This window comes from Penaeus japonicus, unplaced genomic scaffold, assembly GCF_977035675.1.
Source record: "Penaeus japonicus unplaced genomic scaffold, GWHDUDI00000001_assembly GWHDUDI00000021, whole genome shotgun sequence".
Classification (NCBI taxonomy): domain Eukaryota; kingdom Metazoa; phylum Arthropoda; class Malacostraca; order Decapoda; family Penaeidae; genus Penaeus; species Penaeus japonicus.
The window spans coordinates 19,680,301-19,687,800 of NW_028234423.1; the positions used below are offsets into that span (position 1 = coordinate 19,680,301).

The window sequence follows — 7,500 nt, forward strand, 5'->3', positions numbered from 1 at the left end:
ATAATAATAATAACATTAATGATTACAACAATAACAGTTACAACAACACCAACAATAACAACAAGAAAACACAATAAAACAAAAAATGGTTTCAACCGAAGAACAAGGCCAACAGCTCCTGAATACCCATCGCCAAGGAAGGTCGTCTAAAAGAGGTTAAACGAAATGGCCTCATCAGCTGGGTCGCCGTCCCAACGAGCACACACGTCCGATCCTCGCCCGGCCAATCGATCGCGATGACGCAATAGGACATGCTTTCCCGTGCCTCCGTGTGTAGTCCTGCTTTATGTTTTGTTTTGGATGTTTGTTTGTTTATTTTTTGAGGGGTGGGGGTGGGAGTGGGGATTGGAATGGGGGTGGGGGTGGGGGTGGGGGTGGGGATGAGGATGGGGATGGGGATGGGGATGGGGGTGGGGTGGGGGTGGAGTGGAGGTGGGAGTGGGAGTGGGGGAGTGGGGTTTCGAACTGTGGTTTCATGATGTGTTGGTATTGTTGATGTCGTTTCATTTTACTTTATCATTATTATTTTTTGTGTGTGTGGAGGGGTTCTATATTTGATTGGTTGGTTTGTTGAAGAAGAGGTAGGTAGGATCTTGTGTGTTTGTTTGTTAGCTGTTTAAAGTATGAAGAGTGCTCTGTCACATCTATGTCTCTTTTTTCAATTCGTTAGTTTGCGTCTTTCACTATTTTATTTGACAATCTAATTCTTGTTTCATCTTGCTTATCATCATGTTCAATTAACGTCGCCATCCTTCCCTTTCCTCCCTTAAATTACAACGACTTTAGCCATTTCCAAAAGTGGCCACATCATGCAAAACCCCCGACGAAACTTACATGACCATTACTTGATTGATTAACTTCCTCTCCTTTGTTTAAAAATAACGATCAACCGGCCTTTTTGCATAGTCACATCAATCAACTTCATTTCAACCATTCACACTCTCCAAAGCCTCTAGTCAGGTCAGATTTCACACCTTACGTGGACTATTCTTTCCGAAATAGAATCCATCTACAGACATAAATTTATATATGAATGAAGAAATATACAGTACGTATATGTACACGTATATGTGTGTGTGTGTGTGTGTGTGTATAACAAGAGCATGTGTGTAGCGTGTGTGTGTGTGTGTGTGTGTGTGTGTGTGTGTGTGTGTGTGTGTGTGTGTGTGTGTGTGTGTGTGTATAACAAGAGCATGTGTGTAGCGTGTGTGTGTGTGTGTGTGTGTGTGTGTGTGTGTGTGTGTGTGTGTGTGTGTGTGTGTGTGTGTGTGTGTGTGTGTTTGTGTGTGTGCGTGTGCGTGTGCGTGTGCGTGTGCGTGTGCGTGTGCGTGTGCGTGTGCGTGTGCGTGTAGCATGGGCATGTGCGTGTAGCATGGGCATGTGCGTGTAGCGTGGGCATGTGCGTGTAGCATGGGCATGTGCGTGTAGCATGGGCATGTGCGTGTAGCATGGGCATGTGCGTATAGCATGGGCATGTGCGTATAGCATGGGCAGTGTGTATAGCATGGGTATGTGCGTGTGTCATGGGCATGTGCGCATAGAAACATACACACCGTAGACCCTGCATACACCATGATCGTAGCCCCGCACAGCGCCCCTGATCAACGAGCTGTATCGAATTCCAGTCGGGACTAAATGATGCTAATGAACCAAATCTGACCTTACCTTCCTCGTCAACGCCTTCTCTTCAACGCGAGCGTGTGTTTGTGTAAGTAGGTGTTGCTGTTTGTGTCCGCATAGGTGTGCGTTTGTTTCTTTGATTGCCTTGTCTTCTCGTATTATAAGAACTCTTTCTAATTTGTAAATTACATCTGATTCGGGTTTTCCGATTGTTCTATCCTCCCCTTCCCTTCCCCCCTCCCTCCCTTCCCTCCTTCCCTTTCCTTTCCTTCCCCTCTCTCCTTTCCTTCCCCTTCCTTCCCTCCCTCTCTCCCTCCCTCCCTCCCTCCTTCCCTCTCCCTCTCCCTCTCCCTCTCCCTCTCCCTCTCCCTCTCTCCCTCCCTCTCTCCCTCCCTCACTCTCTCCCTCACTCTCTCCCTCCCTCTCTCCCTCCCTCCCTCCCTCCCTAATCCTCGTATCTCCCCCCACCCCCCCATGAATTTTAGCCGCCCACACTTCTCGCGTGACTACCCAGGTCAAGGGGGGGAACGAGGAAGGGTGAGGTGAGAGAGGGGTCACGTGAAGGGGAGAGAATAGCGAGTCAGTGAGAGGAAGGGGACGAGGAGAATAAAAGGGTGGGGTGAGGAAGGAGGGAGGGGGGGAGGGGGGAAGGGGGGGAGAATGGGGGTGAGGAAGGAAGGTGGGAGGGAAAGGGATAAGGAAGGGACGTGGAGGGATGGAGGGAAGGGAGAGGGGAAGGTTGGAGTGGTGCAGAGTTGTGGTTAGGAAAACGGATTATATAGGAATGGAGAGAAAAGGCAAAGTAGAGAAGAAAAACAGTGGAAGGGAGATGGAAAGGAAGGAATGAGAGAAATGAGGTACGGGGTGGGAAGGTTGAGTCAGAGGAAAAGAAGAACTGAGGAGGAGGGGGAGGAGGAGGAGGAGGAAAAAGAAAAAAAAATAAGAATAAGAGGAACAAAAAGAATAATAACAAAAAGCGAAAAAAAGAATATATAATATAACAAAGAAAAACAAGTCTCTCAAAGAAAGATAACGAGAAGGAAGGGGAGCGAGAATCGGTGAAACGGAAAGGAGGGGAAAGGAAGGCAATGGGGGGGGGGGGGGTGAAAGAGCGACGAAAGAGTACGAGTGGTGAAAGGGGTGAAAGAGAAGGGAGAGTCGGGGTAGTTTTACTCCAGCTAATGCAAATAACTCGGGAGGGGAACTAGATGTGAAGAAAAAAAAAGTGGGGGAGGTGAAGGATGAGAGGGGAAGAGGAGAGGCGTGTAGCATGGGCATGTGCGTGTAGCATGGGCATGTGCGTATAGCATGGGCATGTGCGTGTAGCATGGGCATGTGCGTATAGCATGGGCATGTGCGTGTAGCATGGGCATGTGCGTGTAGCATGGGCATGTGCGTGTAGCGTGGGCATGTGCGTATAGCATGGGCATGTGCGTGTAGCATGGGCATGTGCGTGTAACATGGGCATGTGCGTGTAGCGTGGGCATGTGCGTGTAGCATGGGCATGTGCGTGTAGCATGGGCAGGTGCGTGTAGCGTGGGCATGTGCGTGTAGCATGGGCATGTGCGTGTAACATGGGCATGTGCGTGTAGCGTGGGCATGTGCGTGTAGCATGGGCATGTGCGTGTAGCATGGGCATGTGCGTGTAGCATGGGCATGTGCGTATAGCATGGGCATGTGTGTATAGCATGGGTATGTGCGTGTGTCATGGGCATGTGCGTGTAGCATGGGCATGTGCGTGTAGCATGGGCATGTGCGTGTAGCATGGGCATGTGCGTATAGCATGGGCATGTGCGTGTAGCATGGGCATGTGCGTGTAGCATGGGCATGTGCGTGTAGCATGGGCATGTGCGTATAGCATGGGCATGTGCGTATAGCATGGGCATGTGCGTGTAGCATGGGCATGTGTGTGTAGCGTGGGCATGTGCGTGTAGCATGGGCATGTGCGTATAGCATGGGCATGTGCGTATAGCATGGGCATGTGCGTGTAGCATGGGCATGTGCGTATAGCATGGGCATGTGCGTGTAACATGGGCATGTGCGTATAGCATGGGCATGTGCGTGTAGCATGGGCATGTGTGTGTAGCGTGGGCATGTGCGTGTAGCATGGGCATGTGCGTATAGCATGGGCATGTGCGTATAGCATGGGCATGTGCGTATAGCATGGGCAGTGTGTATAGCATGGGTATGTGCGTGTGTCATGGGCATGTGCGTGTAGCGTGGGCATGTGCGTGTAGCATGGGCATGTGCGTGTAGCATGGGCATGTGCGTGTAGCATGGGCATGTGCGTATAGCATGGGCATGTGCGTATAGCATGGGCATGTGCGTGTAGCATGGGCATGTGTGTGTAGCGTGGGCATGTGCGTGTAGCATGGGCATGTGCGTATAGCATGGGCATGTGCGTATAGCATGGGCATGTGCGTATAGCATGGGCAGTGCGTGTAGCATGGGCATGTGCGTGTAACATGGGCATGTGCGTGTAGCGTGGGCATGTGCGTGTAGCATGGGCATGTGCGTGTAGCATGGGCATGTGCGTGTAGCATGGGCATGTGCGTATAGCATGGGCATGTGCGTGTAGCATGGGCATGTGCGTGTAGCGTGGGCATGTGCGTATAGCATGGGCATGTGCGTGTAGCATGGGCATGTGCGTGTAGCATGGGCATGTGCGTGTAGCATGGGCATGTGCGTGTAGCGTGGGCATGTGCGTATAGCATGGGCATGTGCGTGTAGCATGGGCATGTGCGTGTAACATGGGCATGTGCGTATAGCATGGGCATGTGCGTATAGCATGGGCATGTGCGTATAGCATGGGCAGTGTGTATAGCATGGGTATGTGCGTGTGTCATGGGCATGTGCGTATAGCATGGGCATGTGCGTGTAGCATGGGCATGTGCGTATAGCATGGGCATGTGCGTGTAGCATGGGCATGTGCGTATAGCATGGGCATGTGCGTGTAGCATGGGCATGTGCGTATAGCATGGGCATGTGCGTATAGCATGGGCATGTGCGTATAGCATGGGCATGTGCGTATAGCATGGGCATGTGCGTGTAGCATGGGCATGTGCGTGTAACATGGGCATGTGCGTGTAGCATGGGCCTGTGCGTGTAGCAGGGGCATGTGCGTGTAGCATGGGCCTGTGCGTGTAGCATGGGCATGTGCGTGTAGCATGGGCATGTGCGTGTAACATGGGCATGTGCGTGTAGCGTGGGCATGTGCGTGTAGCATGGGCATGTGCGTGTAGCATGGGCATGTGCGTGTAGCATGGGCATGTGCGTATAGCATGGGCATGTGTGTATAGCATGGGCATGTGCGTATAGCATGGGCATGTGCGTATAGCATGGGCATGTGCGTATAGCATGGGCATGTGCGTATAGCATGGGCATGTGCGTGTAGCATGGGCATGTGCGTGTAGCGTGGGCATGTGCGTATAGCATGGGCATGTGCGTGTAGCATGGGCATGTGCGTGTAGCATGGGCATGTGCGTGTAGCATGGGCATGTGCGTGTAGCATGGGCCTGTGCGTGTAGCATGGGCATGTGCGTATAGCATGGGCATGTGTGTATAGCATGGGTATGTGCGTGTAGCATGGGTATGTGCGTGTATCATGGGCATGGGCGTGTAGCGTGGGCATGTGGGTGTAGCATGGGCATGTGCGTGTAGCATGGGCATGTGCGTGTAGCATGGGCATGTGCGTATAGCATGGGCATGTGCGTGTAGCATGGGCATGTGCGTATAGCATGGGCATGTGCGTGTAGCATGGGCATGTGCGTGTAGCCTGGGCATGTGCGTGTAGCATGGGCATGTGCGTGTAGCATGGGCATGTGCGTGTAGCAGGGGCATGTGCGTGTAGCATGGGCATGTGCGTGTAGCATGGGCGTGTGCGTGTAGCATGGGCATGTGCGTGTAGCATGGGCATGTGCGTGTAGCATGGGCATGTGCGTGTAGCATGGGCATGTGCGTGTAGCATGGGCATGTGCGTGTAGCATGGGCATGTGCGTGTAGCGTGGGCATGTGCGTATAGCATGGGCATGTGCGTGTAGCATGGGCATGTGCGTGTAACATGGGCATGTGCGTATAGCATGGGCATGTGCGTGTGTCATGGGCATGTGCGCATAGCATGGGCATGTGCGTGTAGCATGGGCATGTGCGTGTAGCATGGGCATGTGCGTGTAGCATGGGCATGTGCGTGTAGCGTGGGCATGTGCGTATAGCATGGGCATGTGCGTGTAGCATGGGCATGTGCGTGTAACATGGGCATGTGCGTGTAGCGTGGGCATGTGCGTGTAGCATGGGCATGTGCGTGTAGCATGGGCATGTGCGTGTAGCGTGGGCATGTGCGTATAGCATGGGCATGTGCGTGTAGCATGGGCATGTGCGTGTAGCATGGGCATGTGCGTGTAGCGTGGGCATGTGCGTGTAGCATGGGCATGTGCGTGTAGCATGGGCATGTGCGTGTAGCATGGGCATGTGCGTGTAGCATGGGCATGTGCGTGTAGCATGGGCATGTGCGTGTAGCGTGGGCATGTGCGTATAGCATGGGCATGTGCGTGTAGCATGGGCATGTGCGTGTAACATGGGCATGTGCGTGTAGCGTGGGCATGTGCGTGTAGCATGGGCATGTGCGTGTAGCATGGGCATGTGCGTGTAGCATGGGCATGTGCGTGTAGCGTGGGCATGTGCGTGTAGCATGGGCATGTGCGTGTAGCATGGGCATGTGCGTGTAGCATGGGCATGTGCGTATAGCATGGGCATGTGCGTGTAGCATGGGCATGTGCGTATAGCATGGGCATGTGCGTATAGCATGGGCATGTGCGTGTAGCATGGGCATGTGCGTATAGCATGGGCATGTGCGTATAGCATGGGCATGTGCGTGTAGCATGGGCATGTGCGTATAGCATGGGCATGTGCGTATAGCATGGGCATGTGCGTATAGCATGGGCATGTGCGTGTAGCATGGGCATGTGCGTATAGCATGGGCATGTGCGTATAGCATGGGCATGTGCGTATAGAAACAGGAACGGGGGAAAAGGGAATGAATAAGTGTATGAGAAAAGGATAATTGAAGGAGGGCCGAGTCCAAAAGTGTGGTGCTGAGTAAGGGGAAGGGGAGGGGGAAGGGGAGGGGGGAGGAAAGAGGGGGCGAGGGGAGGGAAGGGAATGGGGAGGAGGGAAGAGAGGGCGAGGAGAAGGAAAGGAAATGAGAAGGAAGGGAGTGAAGGGAATGGGGAGGAAGGGAGGGGAGGGGGGAGAGGGGAGGAGGGGAGGGGAGGGAATGGGAAGGAGGGAAAAGGGGGCGAGGGGGGAGGGGATGGGGAGGAGGGAAGAGGGGACGAGGGGGGGCTGGGGATGAAGGAATGTGAGAAGGGAGGGAATAGGAGGAGGAGAAGGGGAGGGAAGAGAAGGGACAGAGTGGGGTTATGTGGTAGAGGAGAGGCGATAAGGGGGGGGAAGGGGTTTGCGACAGGACTGGGGGTGACAGGGGGGAAAGGGGTGTGACATGAGGGGAGAGGGTGAAAGGTAGAGACGGTGATAGGAGAAGAAGTGATAAGAGGAGGGAGGTGGGGGGGGGGGAAGATCCCAGGGGGAGAGGAGGGATGATAGGCGGAGGAGAGGGAGGGGGGGGGTATGGCCCTCTGTCGCCATACTGATAACAGGACTAACAGGAGAGCGGTGGCGACGGCGAGCTCGGGCGGGCTGAGTACCCTCATGCGGCCTGCTGAGCTTGATAATGGGTAATGTATGACCCTCATGCGCCCGCCCATCTCGCCTCAAGGGATCATGTTTCTAGGAGACACAAGGGGGGGGGGGGCATGGAGGACGGAGAAGGGGTGGTACTAAAGAGCATGGGGGGATAGGGGGGTGAGGCACTGAAGAGCATAG

The 7,500-nt window shown here is 53.8% G+C and overlaps 1 protein-coding gene across 7 annotated transcripts in view; it reads right to left on the bottom strand.

Annotated features, from left to right (window-relative positions):
- The window catches only part of Pli (E3 ubiquitin-protein ligase pellino), a 100,342-nt gene that overhangs the window by 50,298 nt on the left and 42,544 nt on the right, over positions 1-7,500 (bottom strand). The gene's annotated exons all lie outside the window — the stretch shown is intronic.